At 35.0% G+C, this 19,732-nt stretch overlaps 1 long non-coding RNA gene across 1 annotated transcript in view; it reads left to right on the top strand.

The window, feature by feature from the left end:
* The window catches only part of LOC106509999, an 84,309-nt gene that overhangs the window by 530 nt on the left and 64,047 nt on the right, over positions 1 to 19,732 (top strand). The window contains exon 1 of the long non-coding RNA XR_002343155.1: positions 1 to 103. This exon is cut by the window's left edge and continues 530 nt beyond it. This is a non-coding gene — a long non-coding RNA (uncharacterized LOC106509999). The remainder of the gene's footprint in view (positions 104 to 19,732) is intronic.

Here is a 19,732-nt window from a genome sequence, read left to right as displayed (position 1 = left end):
CAGTCCTGTTTCAAAAATACTGAAAACCTGTTCAAGAGGATCAAAGCAAGGAATGATATAAATCCAATTTGTAGCATAGAAGATGATGCTGACAAGAAAGTGGGTAAGACAGTGCTGTCTAATAAAATAGAATGCAAGCCACATATGTACTTAAATTTTTTTAAAGTAGAACTGGATAAAATTAATTTTCATGTTTTATTTAACACAGTATGCCCCAAATTAAGATTTTGATATGTCCTCAATATAAAGGTTGTTAACTAATACCTTATATTTGCCTCCCCATATTATATCTTCAAATATGGTGTGTGTATTTTAAACTCAAAGCCATTTGAATTTGGACTAGCCATGATTTTGAGTGCTCAATGGCCACATGTGGTGAATGGCTACTGAACTGGGTGGTGAAGAAAAGAGATTAAATACTTGGAGGCAAATTGATACATTTTTTAATAGAACAGATGACTGATGAGGGTTAAAACTAGAGTGGTAGCAGTGAGAATGGTAAGAGGTGAACTCAGAGATATTTAGAAAAGGGAATTAATAGAACATGGTAATGGATTGGATTGAATATTGTGGGTGAAAAACTGGAAAAAAAAACAAAATATCTGAGGTTTTACTTTGGTTTTCTGCTATAGAGGCTTAGGTTTGGCAGAAGAGATAATGAATTTGGTTTCACATACTTACTTGAAGACAATTTATATGTTTGTAAGTAATATATAAATCACAGGAGCTAAGATTTTAGAGCTATTGACAAAAAAGTTGAAGTTGATCCATGTGAACAAATTAAGCCACTCAGTAAAAGAGAGAGAACAAGGAGTGAACCTTCAGGAATATCAACATATCTAAAGATATTCCATAAAGAATAGAGCAAACGGAAGAGATAAATAATTGAGATATAGAATGAGAAAAAGGAGGGTAAGTACTTAAACAAAGAAGAAATTTTGTAGAAGGAAATGGGGGATCAAGAAGGTTCCATGAAACAATGAAAACTAAAAAAGAGATTAAGTTTAGTAATTAGGTCTTTTTTTTTTGTATTTTCAAAAATTATTTTCACGCTTATGATTTCTGTATCTGAATTTCTATAGAAAGTGTAAGACCCAACATTACTGAGTTTCTAGGGTACATGAAGTGATAAGCTAGACCACTCCAAACAACTTATGAAATTTAACCATCCCCCAAACTTAGAGAAGGTCTTGTCAGTCACTTTAAAGGTGATGCTTACTGAGATAAGTGACCTGCAAGGGTTGTGCACTACCTTTACATGGCAGAGCTAGGACGAAACCCAGTTTGTCCTTAAAATTGTATTTTTCCTACTACATCTTGTTGCATTCTCTAAATTCCTGCTGAGTTTCAGTCTCACAACTGCCTTTCTCTGCTATTAAAAAATCTTTTGTATCTTGTTATCTGAAGGAAATATAAGTTTGGTAAAATGAGATCGCTTGCTAGAGAATGGAACCCTTTGCAGAGCACCAAAGGTTAAGGAAAATACATCTCTCTAGAATCAAGCATCAGGGTTATTTTTTCTCAGCGCCTACATTTGCAATACAGTATGCAAGGCTGTGCTTTCTAGCTTTCTTGAGGTCACCATGGTCTGCCAGTGCTATTCTCTTGAATAATGTATGTTTGGCCCAGAAAATGACCTTATCTGCTGTTTAGCATCTTTTATATTGAAAAATTTACATTATTCAAGTCAAACTAAAGAGTTTTTTGGTAAACCTTTGCTTCTCATTTTAATTTATTAAGTACATTTTAATTCATGCATCATAATGTGCAATTTCAACAGTAAGAATTGTGTAAATATTATCCATACAAATCTATGTATCGGATGTGTTGTTTAGATTTTTTTTTACTTATATCGAGTGATTTAGTCTTAAATTTTTCAACAGGTGTTTAAATTTTAATGGATTGTAAGACTGTTGTCCCTGCCCAAGAGAGATCAGAGCTTCCTGTCAGCTAAGGCCACATTTGGCATAGGCTTCAGATGTCAGAAAGTTAGACGATGTTCCAATCATGTGATTAGTTTAATTTCCAAGTGGGTCATAAAGAGGATTTTGAACTATGTTAGCAATCCTAACCTAGTTTTCTACCAGAAATTGCATAATCACAGATTGTGTGGCTTTCTGTTGTTGAAGAAAAGAGATTGTGGTATTCCACTGAAATCATGGAAAGATGTTATCAATTACATTTCCAGAAACCGAAATCCATTCTTCTTTTAGTGTATGTTTTTAAATGCTATTCCCTCCTTAAAACTGCCCTCTTATCTCTCCCCTCAGCTTTGGTCTTTTCCTATTCCTTTGAATGGTAAATAGCAAGAGAATTTTGTAAGCATATTATGGCACTAATCACATTCAGTCTTTTACTGGAAGTATTGGAGTTCTACTACACGTGTTCTAATAAAGTTCTTGAAAACTGTAATCATTCTGTATTTATTATGGGATGTGCTGTGGCACCTAGCTTCTGACTCACACACTCAAGTGGGTGCTTGATGAATGCTTTGGTTTATTTTTGAAACAAAGGTGTAAATTAGGGTTTTCTTTCTGGGGAAGTGAAACAAGGTCAATGAGCATGGAGAACTATATCTCTCCTTATAAGAATTTTCTATATCCCAATTCCTTATCTCATCCCAGTTCCTACCATTTTCCCTCTTTTCTTTTCTTTTCTTTTTTTTTTTGGTCTTTTGTCTTTTCAGGGCCATACCTGCACAGCATGTGGAGGTTCCCAGGCTAGGGGTCTAATCAGAGCTGTAGCCGCCGGCCTACGCCAGAGCCACAGCAAAGCCAGATTCGAGCCGCATCTGTGACCTACACCACAGCTCATCGCGATGCTGGATCCTTAACCCACTGAGCAAGGCCAGGGATTGAACCGGCAACCTCATGGTTGCTAGATGGATTCGTTTCCGCTGCCACGATGGATCTCCCATTTTCCCTCATCCTCTTGCAGAATCAAACCACATCGTGTCTGAAAACTCCTTGTCTCTTTTCCTTTGTCTGTGCTGTTCCTGCTTCCTATACCTCGATGTGGTATGTATGTGTATGTGTATGCATGTGTGTAGAGATGGGAGATGATACTATGAAGCAAAAGCATTATTTTTTAAAAATAATAGCTAACAGGTATATAGCACTGACCATTGTGGTGAATAGTCCCCCCGACCCCCTGCCTAGCAACGACCCAAGCGTACTGACAATGCTGTATCCTTAACCCCCAGCATCACAGAACTCCAGTGTTGACTATTTTTTTTTTTTTTTTTTTTTTTTGTCTTTTTGCCGTTTCTTGGGCCGCTCCCAAGGCATATGGAGTTTCCCAGGCTAGGGGTCTAATCGGAGCTGTAGCTGCCAGCCTATGCCAGAGCCACAGCAACTCGGGATCCAAGCCTCATCTGCTCATGGCAGCGCCGGAGTTAACCCACTGAGCAAGGGCCGGGATCGAACCCGCAACCTCATGGTTCCTAGTCAGATTCGTTAACCACTGTGCCACGACGGGAACTCCCAGTGTTGGCTATTCTTGATGCTGTTTTAAGTGCTTTAAAAAATTAACTTATTTGATTCTTATAACAACCTTCTGGCTGAAGTAACTACCTAATTACCTTATTTCCATTTTTTAGATAAAAAGCCACAAAGCAGATAGGTCAATTCATTTGCCTCAAATCAGACGATCTGAAGTGGCAGTAGGCAAGGTAGCAACTACAACAGAGTCAAATCCTGGCAGAAGGCTTGTGCCCACTTGAATTATGCCACTTCCTAATAATGAGAGGAAATGAAATGAATCCTGGCTAGGATAAACTCTGTTGGCTCCAAATGGGTGAAACAACATCTTATCCATTATATATTCTCTTTCTTTTTCACACTTAGTCATCTTCAAAAGAAAAATCCTTTAAGTTTTATAAAATTTTGGCCAGGACTGACAAAATATCTTAGCTTTTATTTCAAGCAGAAGAATAAAATAAACAAATAATGCATCTACATATAAAGGGGAACTAACTGGTAAATGAACCTGCCATACATGTGCTGTACATATTTTCAGATGATTTTTTATTAATGCATTATTTTTAGAAAATTCTTTCTAAAATGAACAATGAAGGAATCTTCTATATGTAGTCTTAAAATGTATTGGTATCTTTGATATCTCAAAATGATTTATCTTTTTTAAAAAAGATTTCTAATAATGCACATGAGCATTTGTGCATATTAAAAGCATAAACTATTTGATTAATATTTCTGAAAGAGAGTTTCCTAAAGCACTGAAAAATTCTCATAAGAGTCAGTCCTTAAATGGCTGACAGAATATGAAAACTTACATGTCTGGTTTAATACATCTTACAGGAAATCAAGCTGTTTTAATAGAATTACTGTGTAAATTTTCTTCAGCTGGTAGATATAATTGGTAAAATACTTTAAAATATTTTACTCTATCCATGAAAACCAATTTCGTCATTTTAAAGACGTCATTGACAACACTTTCATTATCTTTTCAACAACCTTAACTGAGTATTTTTCTTTTAAAGCTATTTTATTTGAGCTTTTCATTTTATTTTCTTTTCTCTTGGAATTCATTCCCAAAATGATCTTGATCAAACCTAATTTATATCTTTCTTGGCTCTGCAACTTTCTAGAATGCTTAAACACATCTTTTATATCTGTAAAATGCACTTTTAACATTCTGTCCCATTTTTTCTATTTAATAACAATAATGATTTTATGATATAAATAGATTAATTTGTGTTTAGTGGTTGAGACATGTCTAAATCACTCCTCCACACCACCTGGTTTGCTAATTCAACTTGTTCATTAGTTTGTTTTAATAACTTTCCTAGAAGCCACAATCTGTACCTAAGTTTTTTCAATTTGAAATAAGATGGGAATGTAAAAGTTCAGAAACACTGGTTTGAGCTCAATTACTGTGATTTTTTATTTTCGTGACATTAATTTTTTTAAATTCCTCTGTTAATCTTTCCTATAATTAATTTTTACTAACGTCAAGAGGTCTTGTCTCTTTCTTACAAAAAAAAAAGTTTTAAATACCAATTTAGTCCAATTTTTAATCAAAATGTTCATACTCCTTAGCATAGAATACACTGCCCAATTGTCTCTCTAGCCTCAGCTCCCATCTTTTCATCTTATACTTGACTCTTGAGCAGAATTCCACCACATTTTCTCAGAAAATGACTGCCGTTGCACATATTATTCCTACCTCCCAGAATACATTTACTCACCTTCTTGTTTTGTTAATTTCCTATTTATCCTTTAAAACTCAGATCAAAATCCAACCTAACTCTTCAAAAAACCCATTGCTAATTTCCTTAGATATACTGGCAACTCTGCCATGTTAATCACTATCCCTTGTGTAAACTTCTATTTTAGAATTAACACCTACAGAACAGTGAGTTCATTGTAGTTAGCATCATTTTTCATTTGTTTAAAGTCTTTGAGGATTAATAAGATGTCTGATACACCATCATCACTATAGGTATAATATTTCCCATTTAATAGTACTTACTAAGGGCCAGGAAATACACTATATGCTCTAGATGATTAATTTCACTTAACATAGAATCCCTGCATAGTGGGCATTATTCTCACCCCTGAGCTACAGATTTAAAAAAAAATCAGAAGATGGGCTGACTTGTCCTAGGTCACATTATAGTGAATGGTGGAGCCACAGTTTGAACATAGATTATCTGGCTCTTGGGAGAGCCTCTCTCTTTACTCACTAAGTCATAAGACAAAGAAACTTGTGGCACATTGACTTTCTAGAAACAAACCTAAAATCTAGTAGAGCAAAAATGATTGAAGTTATAGAAAAGGAATCAAGGATTAAGACTATAAGATTAAGTTTGTAAAAAAGAAAACAATTAGCATGGATAATTCTTGGTACTTTAAGAAATGCTATGATAAGGAATGAATATTGCTGAGTCTGGGTCTCAAGGCAAAAGCAAGGCCTTTGGAATTTGACCAAAATGATTTGCACTTACCTCTGTAACTTCAGGCTTCTTTGACCTTGAAAGTGTTGTAGCAAAGCTGTTTTAAATGTTCTACACATAACACTTTCCACCAAGTATCCAGAAGCTCGGCATCTACCATTCTAAGTATCTAGACTGGCACTTACACACCTGATTTTGTAATTAGAGAAATAGTGCCTTTTCTTAATTCAAGGAAATTTTGGAGATCAGAGATTCTTTATTTCTTAATATTCTTTGCTTTTTAAAAATCACAGGAACGCTGGATCCTTAAGCCACTAAGCGAGGGCAGAGATTGAACCCGCATCCTCATGGATGTTGTGTTCGTTTCTGCTGAGCCACGACTGGAACCCCCTTTTTTTTTTTTTAAATCAAGCTTAATATCTTTTCACCCTTGCCTTCCTTGCAATACTCGTGGGAATTGCAAATGGCAGAAGCCAGTTCTCAAATTTCCTACAATCTGATGGAATGTAGTTTCTGCTAGCATCCTCTTTTTAATTGATAATGACAAGGGAAACAATTGTATAAAATATTTGTACTGACTAATGAACAAGTGGTCACAAGTCATTGCAAGAGCCAACAGATCTGCAGATTCTATAAATTTATACCAAACCAAGAAACTCTTAGAGTTGTCAAGGTGTGGAATTATTGACTTCTATGTGTCCTTATAATCATATCCATTAGAGGGCTAAAAATCGGTGGCAGGAGGTGAAAGATTAATGAACTAAAAAAATCAGAAATTAGGACTCATATATATTCCTGCCGTGATTAGCAGCCTTCTTTTCAAATATAATAAATGTGTTTTAGGTAATAAGTGGCTAAAATTTTATAGGTAAAGCTGATAATAAGAATATTAAAATTTTACTGATTATAGAGACAATATTGTACAAATATTAAGATTTATACAATTTGTTAACTGAGGAATCAAAAAGAAACACAATATGAGTATTTAATCTCCTTGAGACTTAGATTCATGACCTTTAAAACTGGGAGGGTAGTACTTCTTTTTTTAGATGTGTTATAAAAAGTTAATCAAAAATATGCCTAAAAGACACCTTAACGTAGTACTTGAATGTTGAAAATCAATATTTAGTCTCCCATTTTTAAAATATAAACAATGAGCATTGGAATGAAAGAAATTAACATGGAGACTTTTTTTTTTCTACTTTGGAAATGAGCTAAAAACTTTTAGCTGTGAATTTTGTTGTTGTGGGCCTCACTACAGCAGTGAAAATGCTTACTGCTAGGCCACAGGGAACTCCTAGCTGTGACTCTTAACAGGAATTCTTTTTATAAGCCCTGTGCTTTAAAGTCCTGGACTAAGCACACTACTTTGTAAAGGCCAATAAAACCTTGACATAAGTGATCCCCTAATGCAAGCACTTTTTCTTCATTCATATTTTTGGTTTTGGTACTTAAGGAAAATAGCTCTTCATGAAATGATCAGGAGCATGCAAAGCAAAGTGTAAGCATTTCAGCTATACAATAACACAAGGAACTTTTATAGTATTTTAAGAAACACAGAAGTTGCTTAAACAGATAATGGGGGTATATAAATTCTTATTCTATTACTCATGTGATATATGAAATAAAATGTAAAGATAGAGAACAGATTATTCCTTGCTAGGAGCTGAGGATAGGAGGGCTGAGGAGGTGGGATATGGCTATAAAGGAGAAGTATGAAGGTCTTTTGTTGATGGTACAGCTCAGTATGTTGAATTTGAAGGTGGTTACAAGAGGCTGAATATCTGATAAAATTGCACAGAGCTACACATTCAAACACATAAGCACATACACACATAGACAAGTGAGTGCATTTATAACTGAAAGAACCTGGATGGGTTCTGTCGATTATACTGATGTCAATTTTCTGGCGTTAATATTGTCATAATTAAGCAACATGTAAACATACAGGGATACAGGGTAAAGGATGCATGGCACTTACCTGTACATTTTTTTGAAACTTCTCACAGATCTATAATTATTTTAAAATAAAAATTAAAAAAATAATAGGTAGCCTATGCAGGGACTTAACTATTTTTCATGCATGCAACGAGCATCATATATGCATTATCATTTTTCATTTTTACAACATCAACTTGAGTTAAAAACTGTTACTATTTCCCTTTTATAAGTAAGGGAAATGAGATGTTGAACAGTAAAATAACTTCCTGAGAAGGATGTAGTCACACAGAAGAGCCAACATAAGCATTTCAATTTTAGTCCATATTTTCAAGGAAATGAATCTTTGTAGCTAAATACAGAATCTCTGAATAGACGAAAAACATTGCTGCTCATAAACCAGACGTCCTGTCACCCAGATGGCCACTCTTGTCAATAACAAGTTTGATATCCTTAGACATGTTGCAGTGGTCAATATAATGCTAAATCTTCACTAGTCTTATTTACTGAAGTCAATTCCTCAGAGTTTATGTGCTGGGGTTTATAGTAGATTACAGCTCTAACCATAAGGCATTAAACAGTATTTATCATCAGGAAGCATTAGTGAGACTTTCTTTCAAATTAATTCCTGTGTACTCTGTTTTTATTACATATTAATGAAATATTCTGTTAAAATATATAATGGTGATTAGAGCCTCTTGGACTTTGTAGATCCAAAACCTGGAAAATAAATGTTGAATGTGGGTGGAAGGAAAAATAATTCTCAGTAGGGAGATATAATGAGTTACTTAAATGCAGATTATAATATTTTTAAAAGTTATGGTCAGTCAATTTGACAGCTTCTTCTTTTTAAAAATGTTTTTGTGGTAAGAACATGTAGGATGAACTCTACCCTCTTAACACATTTTTAAGTGTACAGTTGCTAAGCTGTGGAAACAACCTAATGTCTGTTAATAGACAAATTAATAAAAATATGTGGTGTATAGGAGTTCCCATCGTGGCGCAGTGAAATGAATCCAACTAGGAACCATGAGGTTGCAGGTTTGATCCCTGGCCTCGCTCTTTGGGTTAAGGATCTGGCGTTGCTGTGAGCTGTGATATAGGTCGCAGACATGGCTTGGATATGGTGTTGCTGTGGCTGTGGCGTAGGCTGGCAGCTGTAGCTCCAATTGGACTCCTAGCCTGGGAACCTCCATATGCCATGGATGCGGCCCCAAAAAGAAAAAAAAAAGTGGTATATGCACATAATTAAGTATTAGTCAGCTTTAAAAGAGAAGGGAATCCTTCAGTATGCAAAACATGACTGAAACTTGAGGACATGCTAAGTGAAAGAAGCTAGTCACAGAAGGACAGGTTCTAGGCAATGTTAAGTGAGGTGGTAACTACTCATTTACACAGATACAAAAAATAATTCCTGATCATTTACCCACAACATAGCTTAAGAGATTTTTCTGGGAATAAAATTGTCCTACAAAGGAGATTATTTTATATACAGTCTGAATATGGGGCCAATAGCTATTAGCTGTGTGACATTTTCACTAGTTTCACTTAACTTTCAGAATTTACTCAGTGTGGAGTGATATGTTGGGAGTGATAAAAATGACTGGTAATTAAGATTCAAAATATATTTTAGTGAATTTTCAAAAAAATAAATCAGCTTTGAAAATATTAAAGTGTAGCTTGGTGAGCAATGTGGATCCGGTTTACAGGATGCAGAGTATCACGGTTAATTGTGGTTACTCCTATATATCAAGGAGTTTAAGCTAAGGTAAAGCTAAGCTTGTTTTAATAGTAATTTTCTGAATGTTTACCATGAGACAAAGTACTTTCAAGGCATGACCTTGTTTAATTTTTGCAAAAACCTTAAGAAACAGCTGCAATTAGTATCTCCATTTTAGAGATGAAGAAACTGAAAGTTATGAACTCTATGGGAATTGTCATTGTAACTTTAATAATTAAAATGCTGGTTGAACTTCTGTAACAACAAACTAGAATAGAAGTTCAAGACTGATGAGATAGTGTCCCTGCAGGATCAGGGATTTCACTTCTGTCTTCTCTTCTACACATCCATGCTGTAGAATAAGATGGCAGTTTTAGCACCTGCCATTGTGTCTGAATTCCATCAGTGGGAAGAATGAAATAGCAACTGCAGAAAATTCTTCTTCCCTTTTAATAAATGGACCAGGCATTTGCTTATATTGGATTCACTCACATTGTATTGTCCAGAATACAGAAACATGGCCATAACTAGTTGCAAAGATGGCTGAAAACACATTCTTTAGCTGGGTAGCTATGTTCTTAGCCAAAATTATTCTTGAGGAAGTGGATGGAGAACAGATACTGGAGGTATACACCCCTCTCTTCAAAAGCAAATTACTGCAATGGATCATCTGTATATGGACCCTTCTTCCTATGCACAGACATAATCACTCTTTCTCAAGTAACATTTCCAAAGACCATCATTACCGTATCCAGTTCAAAGTCCAGGAATAAGTAGTCATTCTTTCCATTATGTCTAGATATTGATTCTCATGGTCTGACCCACAATAAAATAAAGTTACCTTCTGATCCCCATCCATAAGCAGCATATACCCAGTATAGTGAACAGAGTAAGAAAAAGCGGCCATAAAACTGCTATTGAAAAGTGGGAAGAATGAAAATAGACACCAATCATTAATCCATAGTAGTTAACAAATCCCGCTGAGCAGAAATTATAAAAATCATCTGCCCTCTATGCTCGAGAAATGGAATAACAGCCTTGGTTGCCAGATCTGGTAGTCTCCTGAGTCTGTGTTTCAGGGGTAAAGGTGGGGCTCCCTTGTATACTGTCCCTCCTGGGGACACTAAAAGGTTATTATTTACCCCTTGTACATGTCAATTAGAGAGAGTTCACTTCTTTACTGAAGAGCTTTTGACTTGCTTTCTATTGGTACACTTTTAGAATTTGGGATTGTTTTGAGAGCAGTCACAGGCTTATGGTTCTTTTTGGGGGTACAGATACAAAAAAATTAGAAGGCTTCACAAATATACATTTCCAGATAGTTTCATATATATGAAACTGTTCTTAACCATGGCATGTTCCTAAGCTTGCTTCGAAATCCTTGAGAGTTTTGTGAAAACAGTGTGGGTATAGAAAAGTTGACATCATGTTTGGAGGTGGGTGTGGTTCTTACTTGACTGGAATCTCTAATGATTTCCTAGTATCTTTAGCTTCATCTCTTACCTTCTTTTTCTCTAGTTTCCCATATCTCCTCACTTGATTCTAATCTCTTGGTCTGACTTCTTTAAAGTCTTTTTCTTTTTTTAGTTATTCAGCAAATATCTGAGGTGCCTATTCCATACAAGGCACAGTGGAAGGTACTAAGGATAGAATGATGAAAAACTAGTTTTTCACTAGGACTTTTATATAATCCAACACTTTTGTAATTAGCAAAAGACCCTAATATATTAGTGAAAGACCCTTTAAGTGAAAATTAATTGATTAAATTCTATATGCTTTCCATTAATCTTTCGGCAGCATACTCAAAGACTACAATTATTGGAAAATGGTTTTTCTCTTTTAATCTTTGGAGCTATCCACTAAAATTTATGTTTTTAGCAGGTATCTCCTTAAGAACTAGGATTACTGTCAAAGACTATTGTGAACAATATTCACACTTGGACTTCAGTTTGACAACCACGAATATGTGAATATATTTGGATATGTTTTTGTTATGCACTGTAGATTCACTTGGTGTTTTTACATCTTAAGAGCATTTTCCCTAACTGCCACATGCAGTTTCTATGGTTACAGGCTAATTCCATTTCTATTTTTGCCTTTAAGAGACCATACTGCTATGCATAGAAGCAAAAGCCAAGGAGAATTTAGCTCTAGTGCTTCCTCTTTGGATTTTGTTTTTAATCCAACAATCTTTGGTACAAGATTAATTTCATATTATGAATCTATTAACTATAATTAAATATAATCCTTTTGTACAATAAATTCATAAACTTTTTCTCCTCTTTTCTATCTGTCTAGCATGAAGACTGCTTTTGTGGTGGGGCCTATTTAGTCATTTACCAAAATTACAGTGTCTTATATAAGACTTGTGCCAGAAAAGCCATCCTTCTAAAAGCACAGTGTGACTTTTAATCTTCCTTCTTCCATGAATTTATTTTTCCCTATTTTGAGAAGAAAATTTAAAACCTTTACTTTTCTCTAATCAACTTTATTCCTTCTAATCAACTTTTCCTTTTCCAAATAATTTTCAGCTACTGTGTGATGGACAAAATTCTAGTCTCTGGTGATTAAAGCAAACAAAAATACTATGGCTCTTGCTTTAACAAGCTTATAATCCAGATAAATAATGATAAAAGTGAGCCAAATCAGTGTGATAGGATCCTATTCAATAAGACATGATCAATGAGGGTTTGAGGTCATAATGAAAAGCTTTATAGAGCCAGTGGGATAGAAATACCTTTTATACTTAGACAAAAGTGGCTGGTGGCTACATGTGGCAGACTCATAATAGGATGTCTTTAGTACTTAAAAGTGCATCTGGCCACACACAGAGTGGATGGCCATGGGATGATAGATTACTGCCAATATACTATGAAAGCAAGTGGGAAGTTGCTTTGCATTCCCAAACTAGCTGCCTATTTTCTTCAATCTTACTGGTTTATTCTTCATCTTAAAGACCTGACATAGTTTTAGCATGATAAATTATATTGGATCTGTTTGATATTTTATCATTGTTTGTTGATTTCATCTATGTGCCAGGGATATAATAACATACATTTATTGTGCAAAATAGACATTATAATTTTTGTCTTTTATGCCTTATATGGCCATTGTAAATTCCATGTAAGACAGCTTAATTTTACCTAAAAACTTTGATTTTTTTTGGCAATATTGCCATATAACCTATACTACTGCTGTTAAAAGTTTATTTTAAATGACTATATTTCACCAAGAAACAATATCACTCATTTATACCATATAGTTACCAGTTATATTTTTCTAATATATATTATATTAAATATATGCTATTGTTTTTGGTTTAAACTTTGATAACTTCTGAGGAATAAATACTATAACTGACTAAAAAAATCCTTTTAAAGTTTACTTAAATTTCTTTTGTATTCACTTGGTTTTGTTAATTTTGTTAATTTTCAACAATGAATTTTATTTTATTTATTTAAAAATTTATTATAGTTGATTTACAGTGTTCTATCTATTTCTGCTGTATGGCAAAGTGACCAATCATACATATATATACATTATTTTTCTCATATTATCTTTTTTTTGGAGTTCTTGATTTCTTTTTTTTCATATTATCTTTTATAATATTCTATCACAAGTGATTGGATATAGTTGCCTATACTATACAGCAGGACCTCATTGCTTATCCATTCTAAATGTAATGGTTCAACAATGAATTTTAAAATATTATTGTAGTAAGTATATTTATAAAATATGCCATTTTAATCAAGTGTGCAAATCAGTCGCATTAATTATACTAACAATTTTGTGCAATAGTCACCACTATCTAATTCCAAAACTTTCCCAACACTCCAGACAGAAACTGTCCTATTAAGCAATAACTCTCTATTTCACCTCCTTTGAATCTGGCTTTAGAGTGAAAGATTTCAGTCTTCTACTACTCAGTATGACCCTACTTTTTTTTCTTTAAAAATAAACATCCTTTAATTACTTTGAAGAAGTTTCCTTCTACTCCTGGTTTTTTTAGTGTTTTTAATCATGAAAGAGTGAGGAATATGTCAAATGCCTTTTGTCTACTGATATGATCACATGGCTGTTCTCCTTTACTGTATGAATGTGGTATGCTATGTTGATTGATTTTCTTATGTTGGACACCCCCCTGGCCACCCCACTGCCCTACTTCCCCAGCCCCTTGCATTTCTTGGATAAATCTCACTTGGTTATTGTATAGTTTTTTGTTTGTTTGTTTTTGTTTTTGGGGGGCTGCACCCGCAGCATATGGAGGGTCTGAGGCTACGGGTCAAATTGGACCTGTAGCTGCCAGCCTACAACACAGCCACAGCAATGTGGGATCCGAGCCGCATCTGTGACCTACACCACAGCTCACGGCAATGCCGGATCCTTGATCCACAGAGCGAGGCCAGGGATCGAACCCACGTCCTCATGGATACTAGTTGGGGTCTTTAACCACTGAGCCACAATGGGAACTCCCAAGTTCTTTTTTTTTTTTGTAACGTAATTTTGGATTTAGTTTGCTAGAATTTTGTGGATTTTTACAACTATTTTCATAAGAGATCTTGGTCTGTTTTTTTCTTTTCTTGAGATGCTTTATTTGGCTTCAGTAATAGAATCAGAGTAAAGCTGGCTTCAGGGAATAAGTTAGAAAGCACCCCTTCTTTTTTATTTTTAGAAAGAGTTTGAGAAGATTGATGTTAGTTATTAAATGTTTGGTAGAATTCACCAGTGATGCCGTCTGGTATCTGGTCCTGGACCTTCCCTGGCCAAGTTTTTCTTTGTTGGGAGGGTTTTTATTACTGATTCAATCTCTTTATTTGGTATATAGAGCTACTGGGATTTTCATTTCTTTGTGAGTCAGTGTAGGTACTTTGTATGTTTCCAGGAATTTTCCTTTTTAGTTAGGTTATCTACTTTTTTTGGCATACAACTGTTCATAGTATTTACTCATACTCTGTTTCTGTAAGATCAGTAGTTTATCCCCACTTTGATTTCTAATTTTAGTTATCCATGTCTTCTTTGTCTTTGCTGGTCTAAAGTTTTGTCAGAAATGAAGAAGTGTAAATAATATAATATATATTAAACTTCCTAATGGATGACTATCAAATTTTAAGTAATGTTATTATGTTTAGTCAACTTCTATTTATTAAAATATATAGAATAAATATCTATGGAGCAAAGATTTAAGGGGAATACTTTTTTTAGAAGAATCATTAATACCAAGCAGATGATTAATAATCATAAATTTCAAATTCTCTCACTCCAATGACTTTAGTTGTAAAGTTAAAAAAAAAAAAAAAAAAAAAAGACTTGGGAAAACCTGAGAAGTTTAATGTGGTCTAGTTCCCAATAAGATTTCTTATTCTCCTCTGAGTGAGGAGAATATCAATGGAAGAATTCATAATATTTCCTTATGCTATAAAAAGCTTCAAGCTTGTTCAAAGAAGTACCTGCTATATAAATGAACCAAAGATAGTCTTTCCATATTGGTCCTTAAGTTGTTATACCTTTATAGCAGAGTAAGCTCAAAAGCCCTCTACTGCCAAACTCAAATTTTTAAACATAAAATTGCTTTAAGCACAGCTCATACTAGCAGACTTTTAGACATATGGTCTGTCTGTTTTGTATAGGTGGAGAAATTATACCCAACATCCACTAGCCATAGATTAGATAAACTCTCAGGTTATAAAGACCCAAACTACTAGTGCCCTTCTGAGCTCTCTAACCCAGATACTCCACAACATGTTGCTGAGAAACATCTATTTAGACACATTAAAATCCTTATATGACCGCTCACTCTTACGAGTTTTCTTGCTCTCCTCTTCTGAATGGTACCTTCTTCCTCAACACTATAACCTCTGGACAGTCTCTTGCTGTAAGACTTCCCTGAATGTAAAGCTTTCAGAGTGTCACTCAGATAAACCTGTGTGTGCAAAAGCCTATGCATGGTTATAACTTGATCGATCCAAATCCCATGAGTCCTTATAGTATCTTCCAGTAGACAGGGGTGGCATACAGTCACATTTTCATTTTACAAACAAACATATAATTCAAAACCAAAAGAGAGGTGGACTTGGGTTTTGTATGTAGAAACAGCATGTGCAAAATTCTTCCTGCAAGAAAGATCTTGACACTTTTGAAGGGATGATAGGTGGGAAAAGCACCGGGGGCATATTATATAAGGTAGTGAGTAGTACACAGGGAAGCTGGAGAGATTGGTGAGGCCAGACTCTTTGAGGTCAATTAATCATGATAAAGAGAGGTTCCATTTTTATTCTATGTACAATAAAGTCATTGAAGATTTACTTAGCAGAATGACATAATCTAATGATGTTATAATAATCCTATAATAATGAGTTTAAAAGAGGCAGAATAAAAATTTTATTTACAGCACTAATTGAAGCAAGTAAAAACGTGCATGGAAAAATGAGTTGTTAAAAAAAAAGGCAAGAAAGAAACTTATCTTTTCTTTAAAATTTTCTATTAGTCTGGCTGATGTGAGGAGAATAAGAGGGAGAAAGTAAAGCATGGATTAGTACGATGTGTTAACATTATCCAGACAGGGATTCAGGTAGCTTGGACTAGGTTGTTGTAGTGGGCATGGAGACCCAAGCTTGGACTTGAGATACTTTGTGCAGAGACAGCAGGCTTGCTGATATTTTAGATGGTGAATCTGATGAAGTTTTCTGGCCTGAGCAACTGTGTGGGTGGTGTTGCCATGTTAAGAAACGAAAAAGAATGTGAGAACAATATGTTTTAGTTGGTTCTATTTTGAATGGGTTAGGGTTATGGTGCCTTTGAAACATCTAAGTAACAATATTAAGAAGTCAGCTAAATATGAGAACTGGAGATCTGAAAAGAGTTCATATAACTAGGGAATTCATCAGATTGTACAGAATAAGCCTTGGTGGTCAGTCCCAAAGGAGAGTGAAATTAGCATTTAGATAAGAAGATAAGACATGAAACACAGTTAGGATCAAATTCTAAGATAAAGAGGTAGAACTTCAGTTGGAAGCCCTCAAGCACAAAACTATTCTTACATAAAATCATTACGGTACTCTTTAAATAAAAAGAGAATAATTGTTTAAAGTCTGGTAGGTTTATATGAAATAATATTATGAAACCATTAAAACTGTTTATGCAATTATTTAATAATGAGGGAAATACTATAATTAGGTTGCTAAGTAAAATTACAGATTAGATACTATAATTTAAAACTAAAAACTAAACTATGTGAAACATTCACAGAAAATGGTATAGTGAGATTAATGATGTTTTCTTTTCTGTTTAATTTTCTATTGTTCAAATAACGACCATAGAGAAGGATTTAAAAAAAAATAGCAAGAAGGAAAAGCAATTGTAGACATTTAGACTTAAAGAAATAAAGAGAAGAATCAGTGCCGTGATCCAAATGGAAATATAAGAGCCAATTTACATATGAATTATCATGATAATTTTCAATATTTACTGAGTAATTGTTCTGGCTTACATTTTGCTAACCATTTTAAATCCACTGCTATGTTTAATTCTTACAATATACTTAAATGATTAAAGCCAGTATTATACCCATTTTATAGATAAGAGAGTTTTATTAACTTGCAACAAGTCCAAGTTAGTGTTAGTTGACATGCCAAGATTCAGATCTATCTCTGTTTTACTCAGAACCACTGTGCAATAATTTAGGCAGTTCTGAAAGGGGGGTATGTTTGAAGTTTTTGAGATAGATGAGATCGCTAAGAGAGAAGAAAATCCTGTAGAAATCCAATTCAAGGATGAAAGAAACAAGGAAGTCACTGTTAATGCAAATTTGCTTGGAACCTGATATCCACTGTTCCCACTGTGGGTGTTTTGCTTGAGTCAGATCATCAACTTAGTGTCTCTGACACACTCCTCTCAGCATCTCCTCTTTCTGACAAGCCTCTACTGAGTAAACCCAGATAAATTCTATGTCTCCTGGTCCCCGACATTGAAGATTGCCCAGAACACTGCACACTGATCTTAACTTCACTCAGTGTTCCCGTGAGGCTGCTAGACAATTCTCACTTAGATGTATATCTATTCCATTTTTTTTTTTTGGCTTTTTGGGGCTGCACCTGTGGCATATGGAGGTTCCCAGGCTAGGGGTCTAATCAGAGCTACAGCTGCTGGCCTACACCACAGCCACAACAATGCCAGATCTGAGCCGCATCTGTGACCTATACCACAGCTCACGGCAATGCTGGATCCTTAACCCACTGAGCGAGGCCAGGAATCGAACCTGCAACCTCATGGTTCCCAGTCAGATTTGTTTCCGCTGCGCCATGATGGGAACTTCATATATCTATTCTAACACTACTAAGAAGTTAACCTGGGGTTCAACCAGGAAATGCAAAATTGGGTTATATAAATAATAGAGGCTCTTCAAGAGCTCTGGTGTCCAATGCTAAGAAGGACCTAAAGCAGAAAAAAAGGGGAAAAAAGTATGTTTTTATAATACATTTATTAGCAGATGAATTGAAAAGGAGAGACACTAATAGTGAAGAAAGTGCACTGATTTACAAATCTTTTGATCAGTCCAAAATATTCTATGTTGCATTAACTTTGGCACAGTAAGTAGAATCAATTCTCCTATCCACGGTTTTCACTCCCTATTGTTTTATGCCATTTTTTCTAGATTATATACTTCTCTAGCTTTCCTGTCTTCAGAGTGAATACACTGAACAGCAGAAGATAGGAAACATTGTTCAGAAATCACTGTTTTGGGCATTCAGAGCTTTATATTCATCACTGATCAGCCATTACATAAGGCAACTAAGACATCTATATCCTTAATCAACAGTGCAAAGTCTCTCAGCCAACATTAGCATGTGAGAGCAGAATTAATTGCTCTGCGTGTTATTCACTGATCTTAGGCTATGTGAGTCAGGCATGCCTATTTTTATTATCTGCTTAAATGAAAAGCAAAAATGCTAATAACTAATAAAGTTCATTGATTTCCAAATCTTTCCCAAAAAACTGGTGACTATTACAAAGGCAATCTTTAATTTTCAAAACTTCTTCTCCTGTTAATTTGTCTTGAAAAACAAGAAGAGGCTCAGTAAATATGATTGAATAACAAGGCTTAGCTTCAATAGGGATATGTATGCCCTGTGTAGATATAATTTCTGCATGTTAAAGACATAATATATCTTAAAGTAGAGATCATAACACTTAAAAATACACTACGATGCTCATAAAATTAACTAGCATTTTTCTCATGTTTTTCTTTTTTTCCTTTGTTGTGAAACTTTAATGGGAAAAACTGTATTTATCATCTTTGGTTGTTTGGCATTTATTTCATACTTTGTCATTTTTACCCACTCATTTGGTGCATTTCAGAAGCATAAGGATGCCATTTAGTGGCCCACATGGATGAGTGTGCTTGTTTTTAATGTAATGTATTCAGAACAAAGCAGAATGGCTCTACTTGATATAGGGAACATGATCATGGGGTAAACGGAAAATGAGTTTAGCTCTCAAGACAGATTTCTTTTTTTTTTTTTTTTTTTTTTTAGGGCTACACTCACGTAATATGGAAGTTCCCAGGCTAGGGGTCAAATCGGCGCTGTAGCCACTGGCTTACACACACAGTCACAGCAGCACAAGATCCAAGCCATGTCTGCGACCTACACTACAGCTCACAGCAACAACAGATCCTTTAACCCACTGAGCGAAACCAGGAATCAAACCTATGTCCTCAGTATCCATGAGGATACTGAGCCACAATGGGAACTCCTCTCAAGATATCCTTACTGCTGAGCCACAATGGGAACTCCTCTCAAGATAGTTCTTATAAAATTATCAATTATCTGAATGACCCAACGAAATTTATTTTTGAATCTAAGGTAAAAAACTCATTTACTTTAGAACACCAAGGTTAAAATTCAATCACTGCTGCCAACTTACCTTGTGAATTCACTTGATGACTTGGTGTGTGCTTCAAACTCTTATTCCATGTCTTAGTCATACCTGGAAAAACAAAAACGTGGTTGAACTGAGCCAAGGTCAGCACATACATGGAGAACATGGCATCGGTCTTGCCCACAGCTGGCCATGGAATGTCATTATTTCTCTCCAAAACAAGAAAAAGTATCACAGTTTTGCTCAGCTCAAGACTCTCAGCAGCCTTAATCAGAGTTGGCATA

This window comes from Sus scrofa, chromosome 4 (assembly GCF_000003025.6).
Source record: "Sus scrofa isolate TJ Tabasco breed Duroc chromosome 4, Sscrofa11.1, whole genome shotgun sequence".
Taxonomy (NCBI): Eukaryota; Metazoa; Chordata; class Mammalia; order Artiodactyla; family Suidae; genus Sus; species Sus scrofa.
Note: the sequence above shows the minus strand (reverse complement) of the source record. Positions and strands in the feature narration are given on the sequence as shown.